At 37.0% G+C, this 14,874-nt stretch overlaps 1 long non-coding RNA gene across 1 annotated transcript; it reads left to right on the top strand.

The window, feature by feature from the left end:
- The first annotated feature begins 1,564 nt into the window (after positions 1-1,564).
- LOC127450294 (uncharacterized) lies at positions 1,565-6,149 on the top strand. Its single transcript, XR_007898940.1, has 5 exons — positions 1,565-1,634; positions 2,191-2,271; positions 3,303-3,357; positions 3,541-3,603; positions 4,786-6,149. It is a non-coding gene; the product is annotated as an uncharacterized LOC127450294 (long non-coding RNA).
- The last annotated feature ends 8,725 nt before the right edge of the window (positions 6,150-14,874 follow it).

Below are 14,874 nucleotides of genomic sequence, written 5' to 3'. Positions count from 1 at the left end.
GGCCACTCTTTGTCCATTCTTGAGGCTGCTTGTGATGTTTGGTGCTACTAGTTTGTAGGTAAACCTTCTCAGTGATGAAATTAAATATAAAAGTAGATCTCGGCATCATTTTTTTCTCTCCTTTTCTCCCCAACTTGCAATGCTCAATTCCCAATGCGCTCTAGGTCCTCGTGGTGGCGTAGTGACTCACCTCAATCCGGGTGTTGGAGGACGAATCTCAGTTTCCTTCGCATCTGAGACTGTCAATCCACACATTTTAACACGTGGCTTGTTGAGCCCGTTACCACGGAAACATTATGCGTTTGGAGGCTCACGTTATTCTCCGCGGCAGCCACGCACAACTCACCACGCGCCCCACCGAGCGTGAGAACCACATTATAGCGACCACGAGGAGGTTAACCCAACGTGACTCTACCCACCCTAGCAACCAGGCCAATTGGTTGCTTAGGAGGCCTGACTGGAGTCACTCAGCATGCCCTGGATTCGAAATTGCGATTAGTCTGTGTTGAAATAAGTACTGTTTTAATTCATGTACCAGTACAGTATATGATTAATACCTTTTTTTGTCATGTGTCAGGGGTTTTCAAACTTATGGATGCCAGTGACCCCCAGAAATGATGATATCCATGCAAGGAACCCCCTTCCTAATATATAAGCAAAAATATTTCCTAAAATTTTTCAGTGTTAGAAAAATATGTGTTAAGTGTTCTTATGAAGATAACATGTTAGATTTAACATTGTCACTGTAGTAAAGCCAAAACAACTTAAAGGAAAAGTTCTGTTTCTCTCACACATCTATCATATCACTTCTGAAGACATGAATTAAACCCCTGGAAACATATGGATTACTTTTATGCTGCATTTATGTGATTTTTGGAGCTTCAAAGTTCTGGTCACCATTCACTTGCATTGTGAGGACCTACTAAGCTGAAATATTTTTCTAAAAACATTTTTTTGTGTTCTGCAGAAGAAAGAAAGTCATACACATCTAGGATGGCATGAGGGTGAGTAAATTATTCATTTTTGGGTGAACTATTCCTTTAAATTGAAATATTACCTGTAAAATATTATCTCCAAAAATATTTATTACATGTTAACAGTATATCTTTTTTCTTATCATCTTATTTTCACTATTAATGTATTTATACAGCGCTTTCACAACAAATATTGTTCAAAAGCAGCTTTACTCAGAATATGGCCTCGCAATCCCTAGTGAGAAAGCTAAAGGTGACAGCTAAAATATTTTTAGCTTTGGTTATATTATGGTTAAAAACTATATATACAGTATATATGAGATATATAGGTATAAATATATCTCATGGTTTCTAACCAGTTTATAAAGCACAATAATGTCAATTTTTTCCTTCTCATTTTTACACTTTTGCACTTTGCATTTACTGTTTTGTTTGTTTGTTTGTTTTTTGAACTGCCTTGTGGCCCTGTTTAAAAATAAATAAATAAATAAAATGCTGAATTGGCATAATATATACCAGGATGAATGACTGTATCCTTACTCTTTAAGATTTCCTTCTACCAGTTTGGATTTGCCCTCTCCCTCAATACAGGCTCCTGTTGTTTACATAAGAGGAAAAAATCAAAGCACAGGACAAACTTCTAGAAACAGGCAGAGCCAGGTAGTGTTTTATTTTAAATGCTTCATTTCATTGTGCTCTTGTCAGTGAATCTCTGTAGTGTAGTATGTGAACATCACTAAAGTTTACTCAGCTGTACAGGGACCAATGTAAAGAAAATATTGTTTAAATGTTACATTTATTTTCCTGTGCTCTTTCTGTTTGTAAATTGGTCCCTGTGGCATAATGTAAATGAGTTTTCTTCAGGTAATACAGAAGAGCAGCAGAGGGCACTGTGTCACCTCAGTGCGATCATTAAGGGTTTTCTGACCAGAAGACTGCTCAAAACTGACAAATGTTCCATATTCTCTGTCTCCATTTTTATTTTTTGCTTGGGAAAAGGGATCATTTGGTTTGTGTTTACAATTGCAGTCTTTTATTATTTCTCCTGTGGCATTTTTGAAAATGCAGTGGCTCTTCCCAATATTTTCCCCCTAAAGTAAATGTGTAGAAATGATTTTTGTTTCTACAAACTCTTCAAATTCAGACACTACTGTCCAATAGTGTTTCTATCCATTGTTTGTTTAATTGCAAACAAAATACATTTTGTGACATACAGGAAAAAGCTAAAAGCACGAAGGACAAGATGATTTTGTCTGCTGCCACCCAGAAATCTCTTGATAGAAAAAAAAAAACAGAGGTGAGTGGAGACATTTTAAGACATTAATAAATGAATGAATAAATAAATAGATGAAAAACTAACAAATGGATGAATGAACAAACAAATAAATGAAAAAAATACAAATGAATGAACGAATGAACAAACAAACGAATGAAAAAACAAATGAATAAACGAACAAACAAATGAATGATTGAACAAACAAATAAATTAACGAAAATAATGAGTGAATGAACAAAAAATCTATGAACGAATAAACATGAATGAATGAAAGAACCATCCACAAAATGAACGAACAAAAAAATGAACAAATAAATGAACAAACAAATGAATGAATGAATCAATGAAAAAACTAAAGAATGAATGAACAAGCAAATCAATAAATAAACTAACAAACAAAGGAATCAATGAACAAACAAACGAATGAACAAATTAAATAATTAATAATTGAAAGTACGAATGAATGAATGAACGAACAAATAAATGAATGAATCTAATGAATAAACAAATGAACATATGAATGAATGAACTAACAAATACGTGAGTGACTGAACAAACCAATAAAGAAATGAATGACTAAACAAACATATGAATTAATGAATTAAACAAACTAACAAAAAATGTAATGAATGAACGAACAAACACATGAATAAACAAATAAATAAATGAACAAACGAATGAATGAATAAATGAACAAAGTAATAAATAAATGAACAAAAAAATCAATGAATGTTTTAACAAAAAAATGAATGACTGAACAAACAAACAAATTAATGACTGAATTAACAAACATAAAAATATGAATGAACAAATAAAATAACAAAATATGAATAAATGAATGAACAAACACATGAATGAACACATAAATGAATGAACAAATGCATGAATGAACCTTCAAACAAATAAACAAACAATTGAATGAATAAACAAATTAATAAACGAACAAATTAATGAATGAACTAACAAATGAACGAACGTACAAATCAATGAATGAATGTATGAACATCATTGGTTCACTCACTGATCTGCTCCTCAATGTTCTTGTATCTCAGTAGACTAGGTGAATTTCCAGATCAGACCAGAAGACAAGAGTCCTCCTACAAAAAGGTGAAAATTATATACAAACGCTCAGAGACACAAGAAACTGCTTACAGAAAAACAGACTTTTTAATTCCTGCAGTTTCTACAATATGTACAGTACACATAGTGTATTTTATATTTGCTCAGATTTCCAGTATACTATGCAACAGACCTTAAGAACTGTATGTATTCTTATGTCTTGTGTTGAAGGATCCTGCAGCCCAGTCAGGGCCAGAACGCTCCAGTTTCACTCCAGAAGCTTCTGCGATGCGGGTCAGTACTTTACCTTTAACCGCTTTTGATCACACAATCTCCCCCTCCTACCATTTCCACTTTTCTTGTCTTGAAATTCAGTTCAATCTATGGTGGACACTAATTGCACTAAACAGTAATTGCAATAAAGCCTGCCAAAAGCGTCACCTGACATTTAAAATTGGATGACTTTATTTGTAAATGCATTTGGCAAGATCACATTTAGTCATTTTGTCACCTTAAGAGTTTTGGATCAAAATATCACTGTATTATATTGCGAAGAATTACTCTGTGCAAAAGAATCATTCCAACATGTTTTTAGCGATAATGCCGGCATCGCTATTACTATTATTGTTTATTTGAACAAATCCATAACCCAAAATATTAATGTTATATATACAATATATTAATATTTATTTATAAAGTTAGATTTTAAGTTGAATTTGAAGTATTGTGAAGTTAATTTAATAAGTTCTAAATGGAGTTAAAGGGACAGTTCACCCAAAAATTCTCTCATCATTTACTCACCCTCATGCCATCCCAGATGTGTATGACGTTCTTTCTTCTGCTGAACACAAATGAAGATTTTTTGAAGATTATTTCAGCTCCTGGTAACCAATTTGTTGAACCTTTAATGGTAACCAAAATGTTGAAGCTCCAAAAAGCACATAAAGGCAGCATAAAAGTAATACATACGACTCCATTGGTTAAATCCATGTCTTCCGTGAAACAGATCAATACTTAACTCCCTTTTTACTTTAAATTCTCCTCCTTGTCCAGTAGGTGGCAAAATGCTCGAATAATGTGAATCACCAAAAACACAAGAATGTGAAAGTGAAAGTAGAGATTTATAGTAAAAAAGACTTAAATATTGATCAGTTTCTCATATCATATCGCTTCTGAAGACAAGGATTGTACATCTGGATTACTTTTATGCTGCCTTTATATGCTTGGTGGAGCTTCAAAGTTTTGGTACCATTCACTTTCATTGTATGGACCTACAGAGCTGAGATACTCTTCTAAATATCTTCATTTGTGTTCAGCAGAAAACAAAAGATGGTGAGAAGGTTAATTTTAGGGGGAACTATCCCTTTAAATCAACTAAACTCATTTTTGATAACATCTAAAGTATTAATATTTCAGTGTGTGATGAACAATTTAAAAACGTGTTTCTTTCTATGTGTGCTCCATGAGTTACTCCAGAGGAGAGAGTTCAGCATTCTGAAAGACTGAAGAAACAGCATTCACTTGATTAACCTGACTGCAGTCATGAACTGAACGCTTCCAAGACAGAGCCCAACCGGAAACAAAACTATACTGTGAATCTTTGCCTAGTCACTAATTCAGAAACAGGGACATTGGGAAGTTCCTAACAGACAACACTGGATAAACATACTTTCCCTGGATGCCACTTCATGGAATCATAATCACAATATATTGATGATATCTGGTCCTACCTGTTGGAGGCTTCAAATTAGATTGATTAATTGTGCTCTTTGTATAATATTTGACTACATTTACATTTATGCATTTGGCAGACGCTTTTATCCAAAGCGTCTTGTAGTGCATTCAAGGTATACATTTTTTAAAAATCAGTTTGTGTGTTTTCTTAGAAATCGAACCCATGACCCTGGTGTTGCTAGCACCAGTTGAGCTTCAGGGACCCTTATATTTATAAATATACACTACCGGTCAAAAGTTTTAAAACACTTACTCATTCTTTATTATTTGTTTTTCACTTTTAGTATAATAGTAAAGTCATCAAAACTATGGAATAACATAAATGGAACTATGGGAATTATGTTGTGACTAAACAAAAAAAACTGTGTTATATTTGAGCATCTTCAAAGTAGTCACCCTTTGTCTAGAATTTGCAGACATGTACTCTTGACATTTTCTCAAACAACTTCTTGAGGTATCACCCTGGGATGCTTTTTAAACAGTACTGAAGGAGTTCCCATCTGTGTTGGGCACTTATTGGCTGCTTTTCTTTATTATTTGGTCCAAGTCATCCATTTCAAAAACTTGTTTTATTATTAAATTTTAGTTTTATAATGAAATAAATTAATACGGTGGCACAATTATATTTTTGCCTACAAAACTAATTTCAAACATTTAAGCATACGCCTTCAGATCAAAAGATTTATAAGATCATGAGAAACACTTCGGTCAAGTGTTTCAAAACTTTTGACTGGTAGTGTATGTCAAGATATAATTCTACAGTATGTGTAAACGTATAATTATTCCAAAAGATTCCTCAGAGGTTCTTGTATTGTAACAAATTCGGCATCACAGGTGTAAACTGTTCAATGATACCACTTTAAATCAGTCCTTCTATACTTCAAAAGTGTGCTTTGTAGATATTTCATAGATTTACTGTAGTTTTTTCAATGTGAAAATACTTTCTACTATCCCAGTTTAATGTGCAGAGACAACTACATGTAAGCCATTTGTAAATCAATTTCTGGCTCAACCAGTACTGTTGAGTTTGGGACGGGACTACCTGTTTGTACGAGCAATGGAAGATACAGATACAATGAAGTATCTGTATTCAGCCACAAAGAATAAAGGGATTGTTTTTGAATGACAACTGAATATGTACAGTACAGTGTTGTTTGTAATTAGAACCAGTGTGGCTTGACTCTTTCTACTGCTTATAACTAGCCAGGAACTAAAAACGCAATATTTTTCATTACTGTTCATTCTGAGCAGAAACTGTATTTTTTCGTTCTGGTTTCGGTGTTCCGCAGCCTCCTTTCCAAGTAGTAACTGGTTAGAATAAAATGAAAGAACGGTCAATAACGTTCTTTTCTACAATGACAGTACTCTGTGCTAAGGATGGGTGGTATACCAGTTGCAGTGTTACCAGATCTCTCAAGAAAAAGGAAAAACAAGCTCAAAATAACGCACTTGCCTCAACCAAAATAAGTGAAAATAAGCAATTCAGTTTTTTCCCCATGTGGGCGAATAATCAGCATAGAAATCATAACAAGCGAAGTATACTGCAGCTGATAGAAAATAACGTCTTTTCAGTAAGTGCATTCTTAATATTAAAGATATCCTCAAAAATATATATATAAAAAATAATAATTCAAAAATACATCTGGCCATATTAAATCAATTAATAGCCAAATTTGCTCTCTCCTACATGCATGCACATACTGCTTGGTTAGTTTGTTAGTTTAGTTTGACTAAACGGCATCTTATGCAGGCCGATTTATTTTATTATAAACATTTTATAATTATTTTATTATTTTAATGTAATCATTTGTTTTAATAACAGATCTGCTTCTCGGTCAGAACCCGGCAGCATCACATCTGTATTAATGCATCATATCTAACAATAATTCAGTGAAGACTTACTGACAGCTGAGAAATGTTCTTTTTTACCTCAACATTTTTCCTTTTATCTGCATTAACCGTGCTTGTATATGTAGTAATTATATTTGGTTGTCTAAAAGGTCTTCAGGATGTCACGGAAGGCTTCATCCACAACGTGCATTAAGCAATGTTGGGTGTAATGCATTACTAAGTATTTCATTACTGTAATTAAATTACTTTTTCATTGAAAAAATTAAAGTAGGGGATTACTCAATTTTTAAGTAATTTAATTACAGTTACTTCTGATGTAATTGTGTTAAATACCGTAAAGACTATAGAACAATTCTATATAAAACAAAAGTGAATTTAAAATCGAAATTTAACATCTAATGTTAAAATGTATGTTTTCTAATGTAACGCTGCCCCTTTAAATTCTTTGGCCAGTTCATGAATAATTCATTTGATTTTATGTGATTTATTTGAAAGGATTAAAAGAACAGTTTCATGTCTATCCTTGTATTTTTCATCTGGTCGAGGTTGATCAGGGTTTTAGATGGTAATTAGTAATAATAAGTAATGTGATTACTTCTCAGACAGAGTAATTAGTATAGTAATCTAATTACACTGTAGAAGATGTAATTAGTAGTTTGTAATTAATTACTTTTTTTTAGAGTAACTTACCCAACACTGATCATTTGTTTGACGTGAAACAAGATAAATACACAATCACTGCACGCCTAACACAACTTTTCTAAAGCCTGAGGAATATGGAATGTGAAAATATACAAGAAAATATACAAGAAATCATTCGCACATTCACAAAGAGACATTACACACCACGTCCCGTCAGATCTTTGATCTGTCCTAATATTAATCATCGCAGTTGTACTGTAGTTAAAATCAATTATAAAACACATTTTCAACTTCAGGGTCTGTGTGATGTCTTATGTGCCAACAGCAGCTGATGGGTAATCGGATCTTATTAGAGCATTAAATCCTGGCCGTTACCTGACCCACCACATTACCAATCTAATTGCCTACTAACTATTTCTCATTTTCAGCTCAATTTTAAGGCAGCGCTCATAGGAAACTCTTCTTTTCTGCTGTCTGAGGGGTGTCTAACTCAGTTCCTGGAGGGCCACAGCCCTGCAGAGTTTCGCTCCAGCCTTGCACTAACACGCCTTGTAATCTTCAAGCACTCCTAAAGACCTTAATTATCTGCTTCAGGTGTGTTTAATTAGGGTTAGAGCTAAACTCTGCTGGACTGTGGCCCTCCAGGAACAGAGTTTGACACCTTCATCTATTTTTGATTTGTCAGCGTATTTCCAGTTTTGACATCGTGAGTGCATGTGACGTCACAGCAAAGAGCGCATGCATGAGCCTGTGTGCAGTGCGCATGAGTGAGGCTGAGAGGAACAAGAGGGCATATATATATATATATATATATATATATATATATATATATATATATATATATATATATATACACACACACACACACACACACACACACACAAGGGCTAACAAGATGACGAGGAACACCTGTGGTACAATTATTAGGGCAATGGGAGGGAAAAATAGGAATGACGTCACAATTTTTGGGCAACAGGAAATGGTGTAATCCTGAATATTTACTGTGATAAACCATTTAGACTTTGGTTACATGAAAAAGAATTATCAGTACATAGATAACTGGTTACCAACATTTAAAAATACTGTTTTCACTCCGGAACAATTTAAAAGGACTTTTTGGTTGCATTCTGCAAATAATTTTGTTCGTTTTCGTTCCTTGGAACGTGTTTAGTCCATATAAATTGCACTAAAATGATATTAGTTATGTGAGGTTCTAGTATAACTTGACTTGTGTACTTTTTATTTAAACTAAGAAGCCTTTACCTCATTTTGTTGTTGTTGTTAAAAAGCATCAGCCAAGAACACTAATGTAAATGTGAAATAAAATAAGAAAAATAAATAAACAAAAACTACACTTTTGGTTGACATGTTGAAGCAAGTTTATTTCATAAACAATTGGGTATGAAATTAATTAAAATGTCAACTTCAAATTGAAAAGGCACATTTCAATCAATTATACTGAAGAAAAAAAAAACAGTATATATATATATATATATATATATATATATATGAAATATTATTTAATTATATAAAACTTCCCTTAAGTCAATGAGACAACTGATTAAATAAACTGCTAATTTGTCTGTTTGTATCTGCATAAAACATAGTAAACCAACAGTATTAAGTCTAACTTTCTCATAGTGTGAATTTTGAAGAGTCTCGTAATGAGTGAATGTGTTGGAGGAGCTTATTGCAGTACTCAGGGCTGCACTGTTTTTCTCTCACAGCCTCCGTTTGCTGTTTTAAGAGTTCACAATCAACTTCACAGGCCATTTTCAGAACCTCTGTGAGAGAGAAAGAGAGAGAGAGAGAGAGAGAGAGAGAGAGAGAGAAGAGAGAGAGAGAGAGAGAGAGAGAGAGAGAAAAGAGCTGTTTACATTTGGTCAATTGGTAAATATGTTGCAGTTTCATAATATAAAGTAGAGCATGATGGCAGATTTTTCATGAATATGTTTACAGACACTTAGTGAAGTACAACGAACTGGTCTTTTGTTGCACTTTTGTGATGTTCATTACTAAAAAAAGAATCAATAGTTTCACCTTTCCGAAAAAACTTTCAAAGTCACCATTAGAACAACTAAAAACCCCGCACAAAGCTCAGCTGTGTTCTTTCAGTGGTCGTGTCTTTGTGGGGATTTGGTGTTATCCCGATTTGTTTGGTTGGAGATTTACTTTTATCTTTTGCTTTATACGTTTGTAAGTGCACGAGAAAACAACGTTTTCTTTGTGTGGAGATATGAGTGAATTTCCTCAGTAATTTAAGCATAATGCTGTTATTACAAGCTTAACCCATGGAATGAGGGATTATGGAAAGTGTGGCATTATAATGGACATTAATCACATCTCACATCCGAGCAGAATGACAAATAAAGAAAGTCCAGAAGAGAAAAAGAGGAAAAAACTGAAGAATAGAAACACAGAGAGGTGTGTTGAATGGTGTGGTGGGCAAATTGTAAAGTTCCTTTTTTGGAGTGCAATCTGTTGAAGTTTGCAATCTAAATTGTATTTTAGGCACCCCGATCGCAGTTAGAAAATCTTAAAACTTAAAGACAACAACAACAAAAGCATCTGTTGCCACTAGGTGTCTGCGTACTTCAACAGAAAATTACTATAACACATTGACACATGACTATGAGGAGGTGTTGACAGCTCATGACCCCTCTGGCAGCAGGCCAGTAGCAGACGAGTGTGTGATGGATAGAGTGTAAAACCGCAGGATAAATGAGGCTCTTTGAAGTGAAGAACGGAGAGATCAGTGAAGTGAACTGTAGATGAGTGCTACATCATTAACAGACATCTGAATCACTTCCTTCTGCAGCAGGAAGAGATTTATCTTACATCACAACAGTGTCAACACACATATAACCGTCATGAGTCAAGATCCATGTCAAGATTAAAGGAATAGTTCACCCAAAAATCACAGTTCTGTCATTATTTACTTACCCTCATGTTGTTCCAAACCTATATGATGTTATTGTTTTTATTGTGGAATGCAAAAGGAGAAATTTTAAAGAATCTTTAAGCAGGTATTAACCATATAAAGTTAATACTAACATCTGTTTTTAAAGGAAGCTAAAACTCATACTTAGTTGCGTTATAAAGAATAACGATTTCTGTTTTTTTTCTCTAGGGAATTATTAAAGAGGAAAGTGCACCTCTTCAGGTTACACTTGTCAGCGAATTACTGTTTATAGCTCGCAAATGTATACTGAACACTTGGGTAAAGAATAAACCTCCTACGGTAGAATCATTGGTATAATGAGATTTCCAAAATTTTGCCATTTGGATGTCTAAGTGCAGCTATTCTTTCGTCTAAAGCCAAACAATAGGGTTGTGTGAGGAATAGATGGAAATTTAAACCGTTATTCAGTGAAAAGCTGTCAAATTTGATATTCTATTCTGTATTTTTGCATGCCTGTGTTCAGTTACAACATGCACAAGAGCCAATTGTGTTTGACGTCAATGGCCAAGGCATTTATTTTTATTTGAACATGGACACAAAAATTGGATTTGAGAGCTGGGATGATTATAAGTGAATATTGATTTAAATTTAATTTCACAGAAAAGATTACGAGCATACTGGTTTAAAATCTCTATGAATCGATACCTTACCATGGTAGAGGGGTTTGGGTGCCTCAATGAGCCCAGAAGCTATGTTGTCTGAGGCAATTGCCCCTGGTAGAGTCACCCAAGGCAAATTGGTCCTGGGTGAGAGGACAGACTAAGAGCGATTCAAAGGACACTATGAGTTTCAAAAACAAGGAACCAGAAACCTCGCTCGGAATAGGGAAACTGGGGCCCCGCCCTGGAACCAGGCCTGGGGAGGGAGCTCGTCAGTGAGCATCTGGTGGTCGGGCCTTCACCCATGAGGCCTGGCCAGGCACAGCCCAAAGGAGCAACGTTGGACCACCCAGCCATGGACCCACCACCCACGGCAGGAGACATAAGGGTCCGATGCAGTGTAGATCGGGCAGCAGTTAATGGCAGGGACCTTGGCGGTCCTAGGGATCCTAGGTTACCGAAGTTGGCTCTTGGAACATGGAACGTAACCTCACTGGTAGCGAAGTACCGACTAGATATAGTCGGGCTTTCCTCCACACACAGCTTGGGCTCTGGAACCAAACTCCAGGAGAGGGGCTGGACTCTTTCTTACTCTGGAGTTGCCCCAGGGGTGAGGCGTCAGGCAGGCGTGGGCTTTCTTATAGCCCCACAGCTTGGCGTTTGTATGCTGGGGCTCACCCCGGTGAACGAGCGGGTCGCCTCTATGAGGCTCCGTATTGAAGGTCGGACTGTGACTGTTGTTTGTGCTTATGCGCCAAACACCAGTTCAGAGTATCCGTCCTTCTTGGAATCCTTGGGTGGGGTGTTGGAAGGCACTCCGGTTGCAGACTATGTTGTTCTTCTGGGGGACTTCAACGCCCATGTGGTGGACACCAGTGGTAAAAGGGGCAGTCAAGCTGAAGGAGGAGGCCTTCCAAGCTTGGTTAGCTTGTGGAACTCCTGAGGCAGCTGACGGGTACAGGCAGGCCAGCGGTACACTGCTCGTCTAGTTGCTGAAACAAAAACTCGGGCATGGGAGGAGTTTGGAGAGGCCATGGAAAGAGACTTCCAGTCAGCCTCGAAGAGGTTCTGGCAAACCGTTACACGACCATGCTGCTGCTGACCTCAACTGGGGATATAGTTGGCCGATGGAAAGAACACTTCGAGGACCTCCTGAACCCCGCCGACACGCCTTCTGGGGAGGTAGCAGAGTCAGAGGACTCTGAGGAGGACTCGCCCATCACGGTTCTTGAGGTCACTGATGTAGTCAATGAACTCCTCGGTAGCAGGGCTCCAGGGGTGGATGAGATTCACCCAGAATATCTGAAGGCTCTGAATTTTGTTGGGCTGTCTTTGTTGACACACCTTTTCAGCATTGCGTGGAAGGGGGGTACGGTACCCTTGGATTGGCAAACTGGGGTGGTGGCCCCCATTTTTATGAAAGGGGACAGGAGGATGTGCTCCAACTTTAGGGGATCACACTCCTCAGCCTCCCTGGAAAGGAGGGTTCGGCTGGTGGTTGAACAATGCGGATTCCGTCCTGGGCGTGGAACACTGGACCAAGGCCCTGTCCCAATACCACCACTTGCGGTTTTGGTCTTGCCTACTTACCCACTTGTCTTACGTATTTCTGGTGTTTGGCCACTAGTGTGCAAGTAGACGTGAAGACTGTGAGTGTGTGGATGACTTTTGATTGCACGTTGGGACACTCGTAGACTTAAAGATGTTGGTGCTGGTTGCGACAGCTGTTTTTGTATTTTCACTCTGCTAAAGACTGATCTTTTTTGGAAGCGGTGACTGTTATAGCCTACTTAAAATAATAAATAACTGAAAATTTTACCCATCTTTTCATTTATTAATACACTACTGGTTGTTGGATTTGATTTGTGCTGTAGAAAAAATTAAGTAAAATATTTTATTATGTTTTTATTGTGTGAAAATAATTGTAAAAGTTAATTATTTTTACTCATTTTGATTTTCAATCTTTTGCACATTAAAAAATGTTTAACTGTAAAATTGCGTCATCCATAACTTCTGTAAAATATGAAATATAAGCAATTTCTTTCTACTTTGTTTCTCAATACACTGCATAAAACTTTATAAAAAAATAAAAACTTGTCATTTATATAAGACGACCAAAGACTGCTTTACACAACTTATCAGTATGTGGTTTCATACAACAAATAAAAAGCATTAAATCATATAGTTTAAATACATAAAGATGAGAAAGAAACCGTGGTAGTAGGTAATAATTTTTTAATTAAAAAAAAAACATTTACTAGACCGCATAGTGTATGCCACACTGGCTGATAAATGACCAAAATGACCAGCAGTATTAGGCAAGAACAAACAAAATAAGGTGATTACTGGATGAGAAGTATAACAAAGAGGTATATAAATATTCACATAAATAATATTTTGTAATTATGATGCTGATATTGTCATCCCAAACACATTATATAATGTTGAATACTTTCGTTTATACTAAAATAAATATATGCTTCACTATCTGATTATAATAAATAACTTATGTTGAAAAGCTTCCCTTGACGTCATCATGGCGAAAATAAACCAATCGCTCGGGAAGGCGTGGTGTGGCTCCTGATCGTGATGAACTCTGGGATACACTTAGCCTGAAAGACCTCTCCAAAGTTCTATTCGCGCTAGTGTGGATTTAGTGTGGGTTAAGTGCACTGAGCTTTGGCATGTTTTAGACATGGGACAGTCTTAACACCTACTTCCTGTCGTGTGCATGCGCACTCAAGTGGCCAAGACCGCAAGTGTGGTTATTGGGACAGGGCCCAAATTTTTACCCTCTCGAAAATACTGGAGGGATCATGGGAGTTTGCCAAACCAGTCTACATGTGTTTTGTGGACTTGGAAAAGGCATACGAACGTGTCCCGAATTCTGTGTGGGGTGCTTCGGGAGTATGAGGTATCGGGCTCGCTGCTACGAGCCATACAGTCCCTTTATGACCAGAGCAAGAGTTTGGTTTGCATTGCCAGCAGTAAGTCAAACTCGTTCCCAGTGAATGTTGGATTCCGCCAGGTTGCCCCTTTTCACCGGTTCTGTTCATAATTTTTATGGTCAGAATTTCTAGGCGCAGCCGAGGGGCGGAGGGCTGCATCCCTGCTTTTTGCAGACGATGTGGTCCTGTTGGCTTCATCTGGTAGTGCTCTCCAGTGTTTATTGGGACAGTTTGCAGCTGAGTGTGAAGCAGCGGGAATGAGGATCAGCACCTCCCAGTCCGAGTCCATGGTCCTCTGCTGGAAAAGAGTAGAGTGTCCTCTTCAGGTTGGAGATGAGTGGCTGCCCAAGGTGGAGGAGTTGAAGTATCTCGGGGTCTTATTCACGAGTGATGAGAGAATGGAGCGTGAGATCGACAGATGGATCGGTGAAGCGTCAGCAGTTATGCAGGCATTGTACCAGTCAGTCGTGGTGAAGAAAGAGCTGAGTCTGAAGGCAAGGCTATCGATTTACCAGTCAATCTACGTTCCTACCCTCACCTATGGTCATGAGCTTTGGGTAGTGACCGAAAGGATGAGATCGCGGATACAAGCGGCGGAAATGAGCTTCCTATCAAAACATTGCTCCGATTCTTTGACTGGCCCGTCCAGCCCAACAGCGCAACACTGACTCGACCAATGGCATTAGTTTGGGACTATTTCTTTGTACAACCAATGGAAATCTGTTTAAAAACAGCGATTATTTTTGCAATTACATTTAGTGAAACAAGTGCCGCAGAAATTACAAACTTCAGCATTAATGATTTTGCCATAGAGTTTATGTGTGTGCAA

Source organism: Myxocyprinus asiaticus, chromosome 13 (genome assembly GCF_019703515.2).
Source record: "Myxocyprinus asiaticus isolate MX2 ecotype Aquarium Trade chromosome 13, UBuf_Myxa_2, whole genome shotgun sequence".
In the NCBI taxonomy this organism is placed as follows: Eukaryota; Metazoa; Chordata; class Actinopteri; order Cypriniformes; family Catostomidae; genus Myxocyprinus; species Myxocyprinus asiaticus.
Note: the sequence above shows the minus strand (reverse complement) of the source record. Positions and strands in the feature narration are given on the sequence as shown.